The 19,474-nt window shown below is 47.4% G+C and overlaps 1 protein-coding gene across 5 annotated transcripts in view; it reads left to right on the plus strand.

Moving 5' to 3' along the window:
• Nucleotides 1–1,470: 1,470 nt before the first annotated feature.
• The window catches only part of JAKMIP1 (janus kinase and microtubule interacting protein 1), a 131,605-nt gene continuing 113,601 nt past the window's right edge, over nucleotides 1,471–19,474 (plus strand). For all 5 annotated transcript variants that reach the window (XM_048508978.1, XM_048508977.1, XM_048508980.1 and 2 more), the window contains exon 1: nucleotides 1,471–1,607. The gene's annotated coding sequence lies outside the window, so the exon portion shown is untranslated. The remainder of the gene's footprint in view (nucleotides 1,608–19,474) is intronic.

The following is a 19,474-nucleotide window of genomic DNA, read 5'->3' on the forward strand; positions in this document are numbered from 1 at the left end:
TGTATAGCGATTTCCCACTGGTGATTAATCCTGGGATAGTCACCCGAAATATCCAGGTTTCCTCGCGATCTCCCCACTGCGGAACCGTGGAACACAGATCAATCCCGGCTTTGTTGTGTCCCCCCACCTTATCCCACGTTTCCTCAGTACCTGGCTGCTTGTGCAACTTTTTGGCAAAACACGTTACCAATCCACATCAGTGGGGAGGTTCGGTGGCCTGATGTAGTTCAATTTCCCTCTGTTCACAGTGACGCAAATGCTGTCAGCCAATCAGAGAGCGGCGGCCTGTACGCGATGCACGCACAGTTATTTCTTTTTGTTTTCGTCTCTTTGGTTTCATTTGGCTCGGCTTCTTCTGTTTCGGGCTAATGTTTAACCTCTCTGACGAGAGGACGAGAGCAAGGGGACACTCGGAATAACGCTTAAACCACGGTCTCACATCTTCACCGGCTGACGTGATGACATGAAGACAAGTTCCCACCCCCAACACAGCACGACAGCCAATCAGGAGAGACCCGCCAAGCCGATTTCGCGGCAGTGGGGATTGTAGCATTTCTGGAATCCGATGGAGGACTACGAGTCTTCCTGGAAAAATGGTGCAGTGAGGATGTTGAATCCGCAATGAAAAGTTGAGGTTCATTTTGAAACTTGGATTAATCTACTTTTAATTTTCAGTGGGAAATTGCCCTGAGTTGTGAGACGCTTGCCAAATCCCAGCACTACTGGGGCTTCCAAGGCTGGCGAGTCAGTCAGCCCACTGCTGCTCTCCCACGTGGGACGCGTGGGAACGGGGCAGAATGTCTACAAATTGTATTTGATCAAGGAATATGGATATTGTATGAACCAAATGGCACCAACGAGAACGTGCCGGTGCTCATGGAGCGGCCACCTCCATCTCTCCCAGGCAGGCAGCAGCGGGAGGAACCGCGGGAAAGGCGCGCCTTCCGCCTTTGATGCTGGGGGAGCAGCAGCGGTGTTGGGATTATTTGCAAGTGTCTGTCACAATTGAGACATGAAGGGGTTAACTATGTGCATGCTAATCCCTCATTAGCAAATAAACTCTTTTATATAAAGCAGCAACTGTCTCATGGTCTCTTATTCCGCACTCTGCTAAATATCAAGTTTAACAATCCAACAAGGGGGGGGGGGGCGCTTCCCGCAGGAATCCGGCGCAGGCCCAGCAGCAGAGCCCCCCCCCCTCCTGCCGCGTGCCAGCTGCGAAGGCGCCTGGGCGCAACTGGGCTGGCCCGGTGCGCACGGCTGCGCTTCTGCCCGCGGAAGGCAGGGCTGGGCCAGCGCCAGCGCCGCCACCAGCAGGCGTGCCCCCCTCCCGGCGGCGGAGGCCGAGCAGAGCCCTGGGGGGCGCGGCGCGCAGAGCTCCGGCGAGGCAGCGGCAGTCGGGCGGGGGCGAGGAGGCAGCGCAGCGCAGACGAGGCCCTCCTGGGCAGGGGCGGGGGCCGCCGGGCCGCGTGGAGGCGGAGCCGCGGGACGGGCGCGTGGCCACCTGCGCCGCCGGAGCCTCGCCCTGCCGCCGCCGCCGCCGCCGCCGCTGCTGCTGCCGCTGGGTCCGGCAGGCGGAGGGAGCGACGGGCGGAGCCGCCGGGCGGGTAAGCGGGGCAGGGCGGCGGGCGCATCCTTGGCGGGCGGGGGCGCAACTGCCAGGCTGGGTGGGGCTGCCGGGGAGCTGGCCGCGCCGGCACTCCCTCCCCCGCCCGCCCGCCCGCCCTCTCCCTCCCCCGGGGCCGGGGCGCCGCTGGCAGGTGCACGTGGGAGGCGCGCGGGCGGCGGCGGCGGCGGCGGCGGATCCTAAGGGTGTGCGCGGGAACGGAGGGCTTTCCGGGCTGCAGCCCCCGCCGGCCAAGGGCTGAGACGCCCCCCGCCCCGCCCGGTGCCCTGCCCGAGGGGGTCACTTATGTAACCGGCAGGGCTCTGGCGACCTTTGGAAATGGCTGCATTCGGGGGTTTGCTGACTTCTCCCAGGACCGCTCTGCGCCCTCCTTTCTGCTGTTGCGCGGGATGTGCAGCCGCCATCCATCCACCCCCCCCCCCCCCCACGGGCTGGGCTGGTTCAGGCCAAGAGCTTGGAAGAAGGCAGAATCCCAGCGTTTGCAGTCTATGCCGCATCATCACAACCTGCCCATAATATCTAAAAAAAGCAGATGGCTTTAAGTGGGAGGGGGCCTCTGTGTGTGTGTGTGTGTGTGTGTGTGTGCCTGCAAACAGTAGTTCTGCTCCAATGGGGAGGAGGGAGAGGTCCCCATTGATTCCCCTTTCTGCTTCCTGAACTGCTCGGAAAGGAACTGCTGCCCTGCCGAGGGATGCCAACCCTTCATGGGAGAATGGGAAGGAGGTGGAGACTAATGAAACCATCACTGGGTGATATGGCAGTGCCATCACGCCTGGGTGCACTGCTGGTCTTGGCACATGCTGGTGGGAGCCTTTCTCTTGGTGAGGGTGGCCAGACCCTGTCTCTGCTGTCCACTCACCCCCCAGCTGCTGGCCTTTGGCAAACATCCTTCTTCCCCTGGGAGCAGTAAGGCAGCACTGACGTTTCTACAGAGCGGGGCAAGGTGTCGAGCGCAGCACTGTGATGCTGTCACCGCCTGACAGCGCTGTACAAATGTTCAGCATTGCTTCTGGACTCAGCCTGTTATTAAACCGATTGCCAGAGGCAGATGAAGCCAGCTAAGAAGCAACCAGATTGTTGTTTTGCAGCGCATGCTGAATTGAGGGTTGAGAAGGAGGGGCCGGAGGGGATCCATTTTCAGCTGCAAAAACCCAGGCCTGCCGTCTCCAGCCGGTGTTCAGCCTCTTTAGGAAGTGGGGGGGGGGCACACGTGGGCATGTGGCTGAACAGCTTGTTTGTAAGGCTGCTGCATTCTGTCTCGGGTGTTAATTGATAGGCAGCGCTGGAGGTCTGGTGTGGGCAGGTGCCCTCCGAGAGGAGCAGCCGAAAGAGCTCGTCAGCTGCAGCAGGAGGCCAAGCCTGGCCTGTGATTGGGGGGCTCCCTTGAAACAGCCCACTGACCACAAGTGGAAGGGGAGGTTTTTTTAATTCTTTGATACTCTTCCGTTTCCCTTTTAACTTCTGCCTGGTCTCCACTGGAGAGTTTCACCTGAGCTGGCAGCTGGGTTTGCAGCCATTTGCAGACCAACAGACTTTTTCCCCCAGCTCTCGGCAATGCTACATAGTATAAGGTGATTCTCTATTGGTAAATGCACAAAAAGGAATATACCTTAAAGTACTGTTAAAAGATCTAAATGCGGAATGATGGTTGTTTTTAAAAGATCAATTTTAACTGCCAAATACAGGCCAGGTGGGAGCTGGTTGTGTGAGCAGTGCAGGCCGAGAAATGTGGCCTCTCTGCTGTGCCCTGAAGGGCTTCTTCCGCTGAGCTTTCTCATGATGTGGTATGATGAGGTTCAAGACTCTGCTACTCTCTGTAGTATCTCTCCTATGCCTGTGCTGCCAGCTTGCCTTTTTCATCTTGTATTTAAGAGTTCTGTGCACAGAGATTTTTCAGGAAGGAGTGGCCTGGCGGGGCCAGGGTCAGCTGAGGGGGGGAAGGGAAGGGGTGGGGCGCTTTTGATCCCCCCATGGGTGCCATCCCCTCCCCCCCCTGCCAGCTTGGATAAGCCAAGTCCGCGCGGGGGAGGAGGGGTGTGGGGGCAATTTTGCACCCCCCACGTGACAGGATGGCATGTGCCCAGGGACATGTAATGGAGTGATTTAACTCCATCTCTGTGAGAGGAGAGTGGAGCCAGTGGTTAGGCCTGTTTCTGGTGGTGATGAACCGACTTTGTCTCATTTAGTCTGACTCTGGTGGAGAGGGCAGGCTGGTGTGGGTGGAATCCTGCGTGTGGAAGAGGACTCAGTTTCTGCCTGAAAACACTGTAGAAAAGTCTAACGACTCTCTGAAGGCATAACCAGTTTAAAATTTTTCCATCTCAGCCAGGTTTCTCCTCTGTTTATCTGGAGACCTGGACTGCTGGTTTGTTCCTTTAAAACCAACCTGTCAATAAATAAATCTTCTTATACTCTGTTCCCTAGAAACAGTCAGTTGAGGTTCACTGGTTGAGAAAATTGTATTCTTCCACATTAGAATGTAGTTCCAAATGAATAGGAGAATAATTCATTTTTATGCTCTGCTTTTGTCAAAATCATTATTTTGCGCATTATTGAACATAGTACAGTGATACAAGAGCATTTATAGTTCATTGAACAACTTTCAAATGTCTAGGGGGAGCAGGGTTAGGTAGGCTCTAGAACCAAGGTGGAGCATTCTACAACAAAGGAGGTCTGGCATACTTTGTTCTGTGGCGGGGGAATACACAACCCAACTATCATCTTTCTGTGCAACAGAAAGTTGTTTATTAATGCAGCCTCAGTGATCTCAGTTATCTCCCCGTGAACCACAAAACATACCCCACAGCGGTAAACTCAAAGCCCATACACTCGCTATATGTAGAACACCTGGAAATTGAGGGGAAGGTTTATAGTTCAAAAGGAATCTAGATCCTGAAATGGTCTGGGACTGTTGTACCACCATATGCCAAAGAGCCTTGTGTTCAGCAAATAGCAACTTACTGGCGGTCCCTGGCCCTAAAGTTGTTCAGCTGTCCTGGGCCAGGGCCTTTTCGGGGTGCTCTGATGGAACGCTAAGTGAGAGCTGGGCCCTGCAGGACCCGTTGCAGTTCTGCATGGCCTACAGGACTGAGGTATTCCACTAGGTCTGTTCCTGAAGATAGTAATGTTACTATCTATGTGATCTCCCTCTCCTTTTTACCTTTCCACTTTCCCTGGCTTCCCTCAATACATCTGACATGTTTGATATGTATTGGTAGGGGGGGGGGGGGGGCATTGGTTTTTTTAGCCCTCATATTTTAAAACAGAGCTGAAGTATACTACATTTTTATTGAATGTTAATATTTGTTATATTGTTGTGAGCTGCCCACAACCTGTTTGGGGAAGGGCAGTCTGGAAATCTTATAAGTAAATAAACAAAATCTTATGAGACTGTTTCCTCAGTTGGGAAAAAAGGCTTCTCACAGAGACGCCCGCTAATTCAGAAAGGCATATGTCCCCTCATGTGTTTACTCAGATGTAAGCCCTACTTTGTTTAATGGAACTCACTGCTAATTAGACACCCAAAGGTTTGCAGCTCCAGTGTCTCCTCATGTACTATTTCCTGCTTGTCGTTTGGGTGGGTGGATGCCTGTTGAGAGCGGCTGATAACGACTGTTTGCATTCCGGTCCTTGCTGCCCTGTAAGGAAGCCAGCCTGCCTTTGTGGGTAACCGTTCCTTGGTCACTTTCAGTTTCATTCTGAAGGTTAAACCTGAGCTAGAAGAGCTGCTTGAGGAGTCTCACACCAGATACAGCTGACAACAAATTACTTCTAGAGATCTGTGGTAGCTTTCCTTATTTTAAAAAGAAACACGTTATTTTCTGTAGCAAAGTAACTTTTTTGGACATTTTTGATCTCTGAACATTTTTAAACATTTCTTCAGATCAAAAACCAGTATGGTTTGGGTGACCTATCAAAATTGGCTCAAGTTACATTGAAATGGATGGGATAGTAAAACTTTGTTTGGGCCGATCCTTGTGAGCCCTACAGTGGATGCTCGTGTGATTGCATTTCTCCCTAAAAACAATTCATGCTGGTTTTCTTTATTTTTTTTGTATGAAGGAACACGTCAGTTATGTTTGCCTCAACTCTGCAGCCGGAAGTGGTTCACCCAGAGAGACACAGGTTGACTTCCTAAATGGAAATAAGGTTTGATTTCAGTGGGGCTTCATTCTCTGGAAGTCTCTGTCTCGGTTGCATCACAAATACAGAGGGCATTTTATTTAGTTTTTTAAAAATTCTTAGGTCCTGCACTTTCTGCTCTATGGCAGTGGGACAATATATATAACTTCCCCCCTTAGTGTTAATAAATATCAAAAGAGCAGCATATCACAGATCAGTTAACTAGCAGCAGCAATTAGGAAGGCTTTGAAAGCAGGGACGTAAGCAGAAGGAGGCCAATTAAGGAGCCTTTCCCTCGCTTGATCTCCTCAGATCATGCAAGTTAAGCAGGGTCAGCCCTGGTTAGAACTTGAACGGGAGATCCCCAAGGACATCCAGGGTCATGACGCAGAGCCAGGCAGTAGCAAGCCACCTCTTAATATCTCTTGCCTGGAAAACCCTGTGGGGTTGCCCTGAGTCAGATGTAACTTGACATCACTTTCCACTGTCACCATTAACAGAAGGGATAATCAACTGAGCCCAAAGCAATCAGCATAATCTAGAAAGGGGAGGGAGGAGAAATCAACTGCTGTCTAAACCCTACTACTGCATTTTTATTTATTTATTTATTTATTGTTTCGATTTATAAACCGCCCCATCCCCTAGGGGCATTGCTTGTTGGATTGCTTGTACTGCCTTACGCTGTATGATCTGCCTGAGTTTTTGTGAGAAGGACAGGCTATTAAAACCCCACATATATAAACTATCCAAGTTGTCCAAGTGGATGCATGGTTACAGACAGAGAGTTACAAAGTTTGCATGTCACATCAAACATTACCCCCAGCTTGGTGTAGTGAGCAGATGGACTCTACCCTGGAGAACAGGTTTGATTCCTCACTCCTCTACATGAGCAGGGGACTCTTATGTGGTGGACTGGATTTTTTTCTCCTCCCCTATACATGAAGCCTGCTGGGTCACAGTTCGTTCAGAACTCCATCAACCCTACCTGCCTCTTGAGGTGTCTGATGTAGAGAGAGGAAGGAAAAAGTCATTTGTCAATCATCTTGAGTCTCCTTACAGGAGGGAAAGGCAGGGTGCAAATAAAAACTCTTCTTCTTTTTGACTTTAGGACATAAATCGGGGCCTTCCTAAGCTGATAGGTGACATATGTGGGAGCTGGTAGTAGTATTCCAGTCCCAGACTGTCTGTCTGTCTGTCTATTTATTTATTAAATTTATAGGCCGCCTCATCCCCGAAGGGCTCGAGGCGGCTTACAACACGGCTGTTTCAAACAGCAGATTAATACAACATAAAAGTTAACCCATTAAAACTCAGCAGCAATTAATAACAATAAATAAATTAAAACAACAAGATTGTGTAAAACACATATACACAGGCGCCTGATCTAAAGGCCAAAGATGGCTTTTAAAGGCCTGTGGTCAGAAGCAAATCAGCAGCCGGTGTTTTGTGAAGATCTGTTCATGACTAGCAGACAACCTTGCACCGACATTACGTGCTGATTGGAGCTTAGTGGCTTCTCTGAAGTGTTTACTTCTGATATGCATATTTGCCTGCAGGTGTCACATTTTTAGATGTATACATAATGTAATTTATTTAGGTATACACCAAACATTTTAAGTGAGAATCCACTTTATGATCTAGTAGTGACTGACCAGTAATAAATATAGGTTTGTCACCATCAAATGGAGGGAAGGGATTTTCCTCTGGCCATCATACTGCAGATGCATCCTGTACTTTTATTATTGCTGGAAATTGCAACGTGACTTTCTGAATACAATTTTGAAGAGAACTTCGTTTCGACTGCAGAGGCATACCTAGGCAAACTGGAGCCCGGGGACAAAACCTGAGTTTGGTGCCCCACCCCGGTATGGGCGGCCACCCTCCCCGACCACAACCAAACAATGATTTTTTGCACCACCTCACAAAACACCTTCCACTCCCAGCAAAACATACATGGCTCTCTCCCCACCAACTCTCTTTCCTAATTTTGTCCTCACACCAGCCCTATGAGGTAGGTTGTTAGCCTGAGAAACAGCTCCAAGCCAGTACAAGGGGGTATTAAGCATGTAAATCTCTCACAAATCACCCCCAGCAAAACATTTACCAAACAAATATCAGCATCATCTCTCATGAAACATGGAATCCACCCCCAAACAGCATCACTTTCAATGGTGTTTAAACTAGGGAGCCCAGATACTTCTTTTAAATCCACCTTAAAGGGGGAATCTGGTGTCCCCAGTTAAAACAACATTGAAAGTGATGCTGTTTTGGGGTGGATTCTCCCCCACCCTGAAACAACATCACTTTCAAGGTTTAAACTGGGGACCTCAGATTCTCCCTTTAAATCCATGCCGAGGGGGTGGATTTAAAAGGAGAATGGGGAAATTTGGGGGGTGCCTGCTGTCAGGGGTGCAATTGTTAAGCTAGCAGCACCAAACTTTCAGGGTATCTTAAGGAGACTCTTCTGATGATACCACCCAGGTTTGGTAAAGTTTGGTTCAGGGGATCCATAACTTTGGACCCTCAAAGGTATAGCCCCCATCTCCTATTAGCTCCCATTGGAAACAATAGCGGATGGGGCACCTCCTTTGGGAGTCCATAGCTTTGGACTCCCTGAACCAAACTTCACAAAACCTGGGTGGTATCAATAAGAGACTTTCCCGATAGTACATCCCAGGTTTGGTGAAGTTTGGCTCAGGATGTCCAAAGTTATGGACCCTCAAAGATGTAGCCTTCATCTTCTATTAGCTCCCATTGGAAACGGTGGAGGATGGGGGCACCCCTTTGTCCATAACTTTGGACCCCCTGAACCAAACCTCACCAAACCCAGGTAGTATCATCAGGAGAGTCCCCCAAACAATCTCTGAAAGTTTGGTGCTGCTAGCCCAAACAGTGCGCCCCCTGCAGGCCAAAAACTGAAAAATACTAAAATGTTTTTAAAACCCACAAACGGAGGGGCGGAGCTTCGGACATGAATGGGGGGGTTCAAACCCGAACCCCCCTCCCTTACCTACGTCCATGAATCCACACCTTCCCCCAAAGTGGTTTACAATCACCATCCTCACCCCCCAAAGGCCTCTTGTGAGGTAGCTGAGAGATTTTTGAGAGAACCGTGACTAACCCAAGGTTGTCCAGCAGGCTTCCTATGGAGGATTCGTAAATGGAACCTGATTTTCCCAATCACAGTCTGCCGTTCTTAACCTCTATACCAGACTGCTCTCATGTTATGTTTTAATGTGATAATATATTGTACGTGTCTTCAGTGCTCCTTGTTCTTAGAGGCCTCTCTAAGCAGTATATGGATATGTAGTAGTTCAACAAAGTAAGTGAAAAGTCTCTGGAATCCAAGGATGCCTTTCAGAAGCCATGGTCTGCGTCCCACCACCCATCGGAGCAAAAATCGGAAGGCTTCCTCCAGCTAAATGACTCATCCAATGGAAGAGCCACAAACTTGGAGGAAGGCTACAGCAGAATCTATACCAATGTTCTTACCTGTCCTACATTGTCTTAAAGACCTCCCCAGGACCTGCTCACACATGTGCCAATAAGCAGCAGCCATTCCCTGACCTGTGTGTTTTTGTCTACCTTGTGCGAAACATCTGCTACATGTACCCACATGAAGTTGTCCTGAGTGTAAAAGCACCCAACTGACTTTCACGCGTATCAGAAGTGATGCTGATGGGCTGGGACAGGAGCAGGTGGTGTTATCTGCTCTACCAGTAGAGGATTTGTCACCTTCTGTCTGCCGTCCAACTCTCCTCTTTATTTTTAGATGATATTCTAAGCTTCTTTGTATCGACATATGCTTGGTGACTCCTGCAGCTTGAGAGTTGGTATATTCTCTTTAAAATTTATTTTCCTTTGCTGTACTGTTCTTTTAGTTCATCTTGAGTTCATCACCTGTTGTAAATTCAGTGTCTACCATAGGAGATCTGCTGTATCGTCTCTGAATATGACTTCATCTGAAAACTTTCATCAGAAGATTACAATCCCCTTAGGAACATTGTATTTAAACTAGCATTTGAGGAAGCTCTCTGATTCTTAAATTTTTAAGGGTGTACATTTAGCAAAACCAAACTGTCCCCTTCCTCGTGGTATTTTTGGATTTTTTAATCCTGGAAAAAATGGCAGCAATTTAAGGGAACCCAAAAGTATATCCTGAATAATGCCGAACGTTTTCCCTGCATTATTGAGACAGCTTTGGCCCAACCAGCATTTTTTTAAAAACCCTTCCTTCTCCCCCTCACTTCTCGCTGGGTCTTGGAGGCGTCAGATAGTGTCCAATTGAACTCTAGGCTCAGCTGCACAGATTTTGCTGCCAAAGTCCACAAGAACTTGGAGGCAGCAGGTGGTTAGGGTTGAATGCTGGGCTCGGCCTGAGCCCAACGTTCAGCTCTGTGCCACCGGATGCCTTTGCATAACGAGGAGGAGCACGTTAAATTAGTCCGGACTGTACTGCGAAGGCTCCTCAATAACTCCTTATTTGTAAAATTATCCAAATGCGCCTTCCACCAGGAGAAATTGGACTTTCTTGGATACAGAGTCTCGGCTATGGGTTCTACCCTACCAAGGTAGAAGCGGTGGTTAATTGGCCCACTCCATCCCACTGGGAACTACAGTCGTTCCTGGGATTTGCAAATTTCTACCGTGATTTTATTCCATAATTCACCCAAATTGCACTGCCTTTGACTGATTTGTTACGCACAAAGGGTAAGGGGCCACAAGCCGCAAAACCGGGTACCCCCCCTTGCATGGTCCGACAAGTGCCAGGGTGCATTCCCGCAACTCAAAACCGCATTTACCACGGAACCTATCCTGGCACATCCTGACCCTTCCCTTCCCTTTGTTGTTCATGTGGATGCTTCTGATAAAGTGCTAGGTGCAGCCCTTTTGCAGAGAAATAAGGACGGTAAGCTCACCCCTTGCGCTTATTTGTCCAAGAAATTTTCTGAACCTGAACTGAACTGGACAGTAGGGGGATAAGGAGGCTGCGGCTATTAGGGAAGCCCTTCGCACTTGGCACCATTGGTTGGAGGGGGCTACACACCCTTTCCAGGTTTGGTCTGTTCACAAGAACCTGGCGGCTCTCTCGACTCCTAGCAAGATGTCCACTAAACAATTACGATGGGCGGATTTCTTTTCCCATTTCCAGTTTACGGTGCATTTCCCCCCCGGGAAAACCAACCGTTTGGTGGACGCCCTTTCCCGCCTTCCCAAGGGGGCAGAAACTTCCTTACGCGCCATTCCACGGACTGTTTTATCTCCGACGCAATTGGGCCTGGCTGTCACCAGAGCCCAAACTCGTGCGCATCCCAGTCAGGCTCCACCTTTGGTCCTGCCGCCCGTCACGCCCCCCTTACACAATGACATTGTTGCGCCTTTCCTTCAAGACCTCCTTCTAGCAGGGAGGAGCCCCGTCCTGGAAAATGATAACGATCCTGCACTGGTTTTAAAGGATGGGGTGTGGCGAAGGGGGAACTGTTGGTACGTTCCGCCTTCTCTACGTAAGCAGGTACTCCTTGCCGGGCATGGTGCTAAACAGGCGGGGCATTTCGGATTTTTGAAAATGCTCCATTTACTGCGCCGGCAATTTTGGTGGCGTTCTATGCGCGAGGATATTGAAACGTACGTCAAAGGCTGTCCTACATGTGCAGAGGCCAAGTCCGTTCCTGGCAAATCCCACAGTTTATTACAACCCATTCCTCCTGCCTCCTATCCGTGGCAAGTTATTTCCATGGATTTTATAACGGATCTACCCGAGAGTCATGGCAATACTGTATTATGGGTTGTGGTGAATTTGTTTTCCAAACAAGCTCATTTTATACCTTGCCCCACCATTCCTTCAACCCCCAAGTTGGCGAAAATGTTCATTCAAGATAATTTCGGACAGAGGTCTTCAGTTTATCTCCAAGTTTTGGAAGGCTTTCTTAATGCTTTTGAGGGCTGAACCCGCGTTGTCTTCTCCGTATCACGTGCAATCTGATGGCCAGTCAGAACGGACCAATCAGATATTGGAACAATACCTGCGTTGCTACACCAATTACCATCAGGATAATTGGGCTGACTTACTGCCTTTTGCAGAATATGTGTACAATAATGCGGTGCACAGTAGCACCAAGAAAACTCCCTTTGAAGTTGTTTCTGGATGCTCTGCCCCACCGTTTCCTCTGTTGGGCTCCGATCCCTTGCAACTCCCTGAACTGGATACAAACCATACTCAAGGGGTGGGACTCGATTGGTGTAGCTCTCCGCCAGGCTCAGGAAGCCCAAAAGACTCAGGCGGACAAACACCGGATTGATTTCCCTTAGCATGTTGATGATTGGGTGTATTTGTCTACAAAAGAATCTCCGTGATGTACATAAATATTCCAAACTGGGGAAAAAGTTTATTGGACCTTTTAGAATTGTACAAGTTATTAATAATGTAACTGCTAAACTTGAGTTGCCTAAGTCTCTTAGCAATATTCACCCTGTCTTCCATTCCAGTTTGCTCAAGCGGGCTCCAGATTTCGATGCCTGGCACGGCCCTCTGGAATGCCCTCCGCCAGTTTTGATTGATGGCCACAAGCATTACGAGATCGACGCTATCCTGGATTCCCGCATGCGCCGCCAGCGCTTACAATATCTTGTTTCATGGGTGGGGTTTCCCACAGGTCATAATCAGTGGGTCAATGCTTCAGATGTTCATGCCCCTACCTTAGTTACTGCTTTTCATAAAGCTTTCCCTCACAAGCCGGGGGGAGGGGGATCTTAAGAGGGGCGGAATGTCAGGATGTGGTGAGTGTGTGTTCTTTCCTTGAGAGGTGGCTGCCGGCTGCTTCTGGCTTTCTGCCTGGGATGGGGATTTTTGCTTGTAGGTTATCTGTGCGAAACTATGCTTTGTTTATTCTGTATTGCTTTGAGTATTGGCTTTGTTTATTCTGGATTGGCGGGAATGTGATGTGCCACTGTGTAAAATCTACAATCAAAGGTCTGAGGCTCTCAGACCTCGCATTGCGTGTATCCGACTATGATTGCCAGCACAATAAAGAACTGAGAACGGTTTCTTTGGCCTGGACTTTGCTAGTTCGTTACACATGGACTTGGAGGCAGCAGGTGGTTCAGGGTTGAATGCTGGGCTCGGCCTGAGCCCAATGTTCAGCTCTGTGCTACCGGATGCCTTTGCGTCCACATGGAGTTTGAAGGCAGCTGGAATTTTTCAAGTTTGGAATTAATAGGTCTGAAACAATTTGAATTCTCAAAAAACAAATGAATCCTGGTATGGAGATTCAGTTTTTTCATGTTTTTTAGAAAATTTCCAGGATTATTAAACCTGAATGTGGAAAAATGCCAAAAAAAATGGTGCGCTGCCATAGAAATCATTCAGTAGTGTTTAGTGTTTACTAAACATTTAATGTTTCTATTAAATTGTCAAGGTACAAATTGTTTTTTTAAAACCCTCAGTAGAGCAAATAGTTCCCTCTGTAGCATGATGGTCAGCTTGACAACTGACATTTTTCCACGGAAGGGGAATAATGCAGTTGAGGGTTTATAAAGGAACTAGGAAGTGCAGTCAAGTAGGTCATTCCTAAAGTGACTGAAAATGAGAGAAATCAATTCATAGTTAACAGTATGATCTTCTCAAATGTGTGTTTCAATTGGAAAGTTGATATGGGCTCTTGTTTTATTTTGCTTCTTTAGATTGATGTGACTACCATCTGAAATTGACACCTGTCTAAAGTACTTCAATACCATCTTTTTAAAGAACATAATGGATAAAAACTTATTGTGTGTATGCCCGTGTGCCTATGCTGTGTGTGTGGGTGCTTGTGTCGTATTCTTTCCTTAGGGAGTAATTGTTTGAGACCCCCTCTTTTTTGTCACTGCCATAGTCATGTGATGTGTAAAGATTAGTTCATTGTGAGCTTTATTGGTTGTCGTGGACTCAGAATCAGCCAGCCAGAAGCCCTCTGATGAGGAACACTGGCAGGATGACCCTGCTGTGCTGGAGCCTCAGTCAGCTGGGCCTCAAGCACAGCCAGACGCCTCACAGGACGCAGACCGAGCTGGCCCAAGTCAGGAGTTGGAAGCCAGAGTGTTTGCAGAAGCAGCTCCAGCCACTGAGGGCCAGCCGAGCAGTCCACCCTGCTCACCTGAATCTGTGAGGCAGCTGAGAGTTCGTAGCCAGCAGGTCCTGCATTCTAAAAGGCGCAGCACGCTTGGAATCCCTAAGGCAACGCAGAGAATGTTGAGAGTCAGCTCAGGATCAAGACTGAGCTATAGCCCAGACATATAAGAGGCATTTATGGGAAGCGGAAAGTTGCAGGCGCAACCTTGTTGAAAGCCTGACAGCCTTCTGCCACATCTGCTTGCAGACAGAAGGCAGACTTCGACTGGAGTGACTTACCTCTGACCCTGGACTGGCTCTACCCGGACCTGTTCCTCTGGACTCAGTGTAAGGCTGCTTTCTCCCTCTCTTGCATCTGTTCCTGCTACCAGGTGTAAGCTGACTCTCTGTGAGCCTGGCAGGCCAGGACGCTGGTGGAGCAGGGATTTGGACCTCTCTCTCCCAGTCCAAATGGAGGACCCTGCCCCAAACACTTCCTCTTTTCTCTGAGCAGGTGAACATGCACCACACTGGCTGGCTGGAAGGCCCTGGCATAGGAAATGCTCCCCCTGATTAATATACGATGAGTGAATATTTGGATGTTTGTCTCCTTTAACTCCCAAGTGTGACGAGCCAGTCAAGGTGTGGCACTCAGGGGAGCACACAGGCAACTGTAGGCAAAAAAACTGGGCCAGGAGAAAAATCTGGAAATGAGGAGGGATAAAATGCTGCTCGTTTCAGAAACTGGAATAAAAGGCAGCTGCTTGGTACTGTTGACATAGACATTGCCTGAAATTGTCTGGTGAATATTACGGCTTTTCATAAAAGTTCAATATTTCCCAGATCTGCTGGTTGGAATCTGCGCGTGGGACCATCTGCGACTAGCAGTGCATGGAGCTGAGTGAATGGAGGCACATTTGGCTGCTAATGAGAGGTTTTGTTCATCCAGTCTGGTGACGGTGGCACTGGGGCTTTTCTGCACGCTCAGCTTACACCTGATTTTCTTGGCAGTCAAGCTACAAGCATTGGTATCAGTTTGGGGATGGTTCTTCCACATGTCTACCCTCCCTCTGCTGTGAACTCCATTTATTTTCTTCCGCACATGTCTTTAAAGTCAGGATGTTTAAGAATTATTTACCTCACGCCAGCACAGGTCAAAGGATCTTATTGCAAATTTTGCAGGCATTAATCTGGGAAAACTCTCACTATTATTCAATGAAGTTTGAATAAATGGGCTAATTCAGTTTCCTAATTCAGATGTGTTCACTTTTGTATCATCTGGAGAATGCAACACAATTGACTATATGTTGATAACACCCTATATGAGCAACTTTCTCAATTACTTCACAGTAGGGAGACCTATCTTCCTTTAATAAGCATATTTTAAACCATAACACAGTAACAGTTCAATCTAAAGTCTCTGATACCTTAACCAAAATTAATTGGTCTCCTCAAATGGCTCAGAAAACCATGGAAATTCTCAGTAACCAAACTAGTTTAAATTACAGATCTTCCATTATTAATATATTATTAGGAAGGAATAAAAGGATATGATAAATTAATTAGTTGCATTACTGAATCCCTCACCCAGGTGTCAGGAAAGAGAACTAAATTGAGAGGGAGTCATAGTGGCTGGTTTGATCAAGAATGTAAAGCAATAAATGTAAATAAATAAATTCAAACATTTATAGTTATTACCAAAACTCTAATGCTAAAGTTCTTCCTTTAGAGGTTTTTTAAATCTTAAACAGCTTTTACAACATCTTATTAAAGAGAAACAAAATGCATACCTTAAACACAATTGGGACCCAACTTTTGTACGCTACTTTATCAAATAACTAAACAATTCTGGTCAGTGATTATATGTGGAACGATATCCCCTCTATAGCAAGCATCCCCTCCCCTCTACTTGGTTTGATCTCTATTCAAATCTATTTGTTGAAGAGTTGACGGACCTGTGAAATGGTTTATACTGATTGCCCTGCAAATGATATTCCAGATTGGTCCCTCTTTACTACTCAGGAAACTAAGGAGTTAATCCAACAGCTAAAAATTGGGAAAGAGCCAAGCCCTGATGCATTTATTGCAGAAATGCCAAAGGTAGATCTTGATTGGTGGGCACCTAAGCTAGCTGCTCTTTTTACTATGATAAAGAAGTACGGCATTATCCCTAGGACAAGTGCAATAGTCGTCCCCATTTATAAAAAAGGTGACTCCAGCTGCCTGGCAAATTTTTGACCAATTAGCCTCCTGTCAGTTGAGGACAAGTTATATGCCAAATATCTTCTTATGAGACTAAAGTCCTAGATGTCTCTCCAGGGAGTCCCTGGGCCTGAACCAGCAGGCTTTCGACAAGTTGGTTCTACCCTGGATCACTGCTTGATATTCTCCCACCTAGTAAATGAATATGTCTGTCATAAGAGGTAAGACCAAACTCTTCACTGCCTTTCTTGACTTGAATGGCGTTTGACTCCTTCTCAAGAGATCTCCTGTGGAGGAAACTTGAGCTACTAAATATGATAGTAGATTATTGTTCCTCATAAGGAAGGTGAATACTTTCACAAGCTGCCAAGTTAGGTGTTGTCTGACAGGGTGGCTCACTGGAAAGATCCCCCTTAATAAAGGAGTTAAGCAGGGCTGTGTTCTAGTTCCTTTTTTATTTAACCTTTTTAAAATGACTTAGCTGCTTTTCTTTTGGAAGTAGATGGACACAGCCCAAGATCAGGTTCAGCCCACGCCCCCATTCTGTTATAAGCAGATGAGGCTGTATTATTGTCATCTACACAGTTGGGTCTGAAACGTTTCATGAGATGCTGTGCTAATTACTGCACAATCAACAGATTAGAACTTAATTACGAAAAATCTGAGGTTCTTGTTTTTGCTAAATCTTGGTGTTGTTATAACTGGAAGTTAAATGACCATAGCCTGGAACAAGTAAAACGATTTAGATATCTAGGGCTCCTCTTCCAGTATACACTTTGTGGACCCCCTGCACAGAAAATCAGCTATAGCTATAGCTGCACCAACTGCATCAAATATCACCCTTTTTAAATAATAGAGGCAATCAGTTAGTGCTTGCAGCTTTAAAAATCCTCAACGCTAAGATAGGTACTCAACTTTTATATGGCGCCCCGTTGTAGATTGGAGCTGCCAGCTGCTCTGTCGGGCTCCCACCACCCGCTCTTCTATGGGCATCATGGGAATGCCGAGGTGCATCTGTTATGCAGCCCTGTGTGCTGAAACTGGCCAGTGCAGGATAGAGACCTTAGCGTGGCTTAGAGCCAGAGGTGTAGCTCCAAGGGGACAGGGGGTGCGCGCGATGCAATGTGCGCGCGCCCTGTGGGCAGAGGTGGGATCCAGCAGGTTCTCACAGGTTCCTGAGAGTAGGTTACTAATTATTTATGTGTGCCGAGAGGGGGTTACTAATTGGTGATTTTGCCACGTGGTTTTTGCCTTAGTTACGCTCCTCCTCTCAGCAGTAGCACGCAGAACTTGAAGCAGTCTAGCGGGAGGTGCACCAGCGTGCGTGGCAGCCTGCGCCTGCGTGCATTCATTTCCTGCCCAAGGACTGGCGCAGCGGCTGCGCCCTTGCCACAGCCCTGCCCAGGAATGCCGCCCCGGAATACCACCGCACACGCTTCGCCCGTCGTGCCCCGCCCAGCCCCATTGGCGCTACGCCACAGTTTGAATCCCACCACCATGGGAACCTGTTACTAAAATTTTTGGATCCCACCACTGCCTGTGGGAATGTGATGAGGGCATTCGAGGGAGGGATGGGGGGCGGGGGACACACCAGTGCACCGGGCGCTTTTCCTCCTTGCTACGCCTCTGCTTAGAGCACTTTAGTACTGGCTGCAGGTACACTATAACTCTGACCCTTCAAGTCTAGTTTATCAGATGCTTACTGAATCACATTTATCTAGCTGGCTAGTTATATTCGAGAAGAAGATAAACTGTATTGGCCTATCTATTCCTGTTCTGCTTCTGATGCTTACAGAAGCATAAAACACAGATTTTTGGAAATTGAGACTCTAAACCTTATTTTTGTTGCCTCTAAGACAAGCTTCCTGTTGAATCTGGGAATCCCAAGCACACCAGGCCACGCAGCTGAACGGCTTTCCCGCTTGCAAAATCCGAGGCAGCGCAGAGCTTACGCTCTCGCTCGCTTTAATGCTATGCCATCTCCTCGACTCTCTGGAAGATTCTAGAGAGCTCCGTATGCAGAAAGAATCTGTCCTTGTCATTCAGGAACTATTGAAACAGTACAACACATCCTCCTCCTCCTCCTCCTCCTCCTCCTCCTCCTCCTCCTCCTTTATTTGGCATAACACATACTTACCTGGCAGGGGAGACACCTTGATCACATATTTTATTCTTCTGCTCAATCTATGCTGAGATTCAGGCTAAGTTCTTAACTGCTATTCTTGCATTGAGAGCTGACTCTTCCTGTTGCAGCTTTAACGTCCTTTGTAATAAATAGCCCTTCCACAGATCTGTGTGAGAAGGTAGCTAGTTTCCTACTAGTCACTATAAATCTGTGTTATTACAAATAAATGTTAATTTTAGGTATTGTAAAGTAGATATGTATTTGTATAATTTTGTTTTGTGTTCAGTTTTCTATTTTTAATGTTAGTCAATGGTGTCTCCTCTTACTTATTGTAATGGATTATATATTTTGATGCCAATAAAGGCCTATGTATGTATGTATGTATGTATGTATGTATGTATGTATGTATGTATGTATGTATGTATGTATGTATGTACCCTGTTTCCCCGAATATAAGACGTCCCCGGAAAATAAGACGTAGTAGAGGTTTTGCTGTAGTGCGAAATATAAGGCATCCCCCGAAAGTAAGACGTAGCAAAGTTTTTGTTTGGAAGCATGCCCGATGAACAGCTGCTTTTTTTTTGGCACCGGTTGTGACACACCCCGATCAGTACTTTTGCATTTAAAAAAGAGCAGTAAGTTATTGTTATATTGCTGTAATGACATGTTTTGTGGGGTGTGTGTGTAACCCCTATGTAGAATGGGATGACCCAGAAAGGGGTGGAGTCTGAAAAGAAGCAGAAGGCTGCAGAACTCATGAGGTTGGAGGAAGCAAGGCTACCAGGCTGGGACCTTGATTGATTTTATTAAGCCCTTAACACCTTGTTTAAGGTAACTGAAATGTTGTTGGGAGCTAGTGGGAAGGGAGTGTTTATTTTTGCTATATTGTAAATGTTAGAATTTATTGTTTCAGGGTTTTTGTATATGTAATTGGTGAGAGTTCTTTTGGGGATCTTGAATCCAGTTCACCAAGCCTCTGGAGTCTCCACGAGCCAACCACCAGCAGGAAGAATGGACTTGGCATTATCAGACTGTAATTAGAAGGACTTGGAATGAAACTTGAATGGGACCTTGGAGTGTTAAGTTAAATGTTAATGTTTGATAATTGTCATATGTTAAAGAAAGTAAACCTTTTTGTTTAAAATGTAGTTGTTGCAAACTCCTTCCAAGTTCTGCCCCACAGAGCCCACAAGCTGAGGTTACATGTGCGCATGCATGCTTATATTGATATAGAGGGGGGAAATGAGGCAAGTAACTGCAAAAAGCCTGAGGCAAAAGCTAAAGGCACAAAAATACCTCTGGAAAGCAGGGG

This window comes from Sphaerodactylus townsendi, linkage group LG10 (assembly GCF_021028975.2).
Source record: "Sphaerodactylus townsendi isolate TG3544 linkage group LG10, MPM_Stown_v2.3, whole genome shotgun sequence".
Classification (NCBI taxonomy): Eukaryota; Metazoa; Chordata; class Lepidosauria; order Squamata; family Sphaerodactylidae; genus Sphaerodactylus; species Sphaerodactylus townsendi.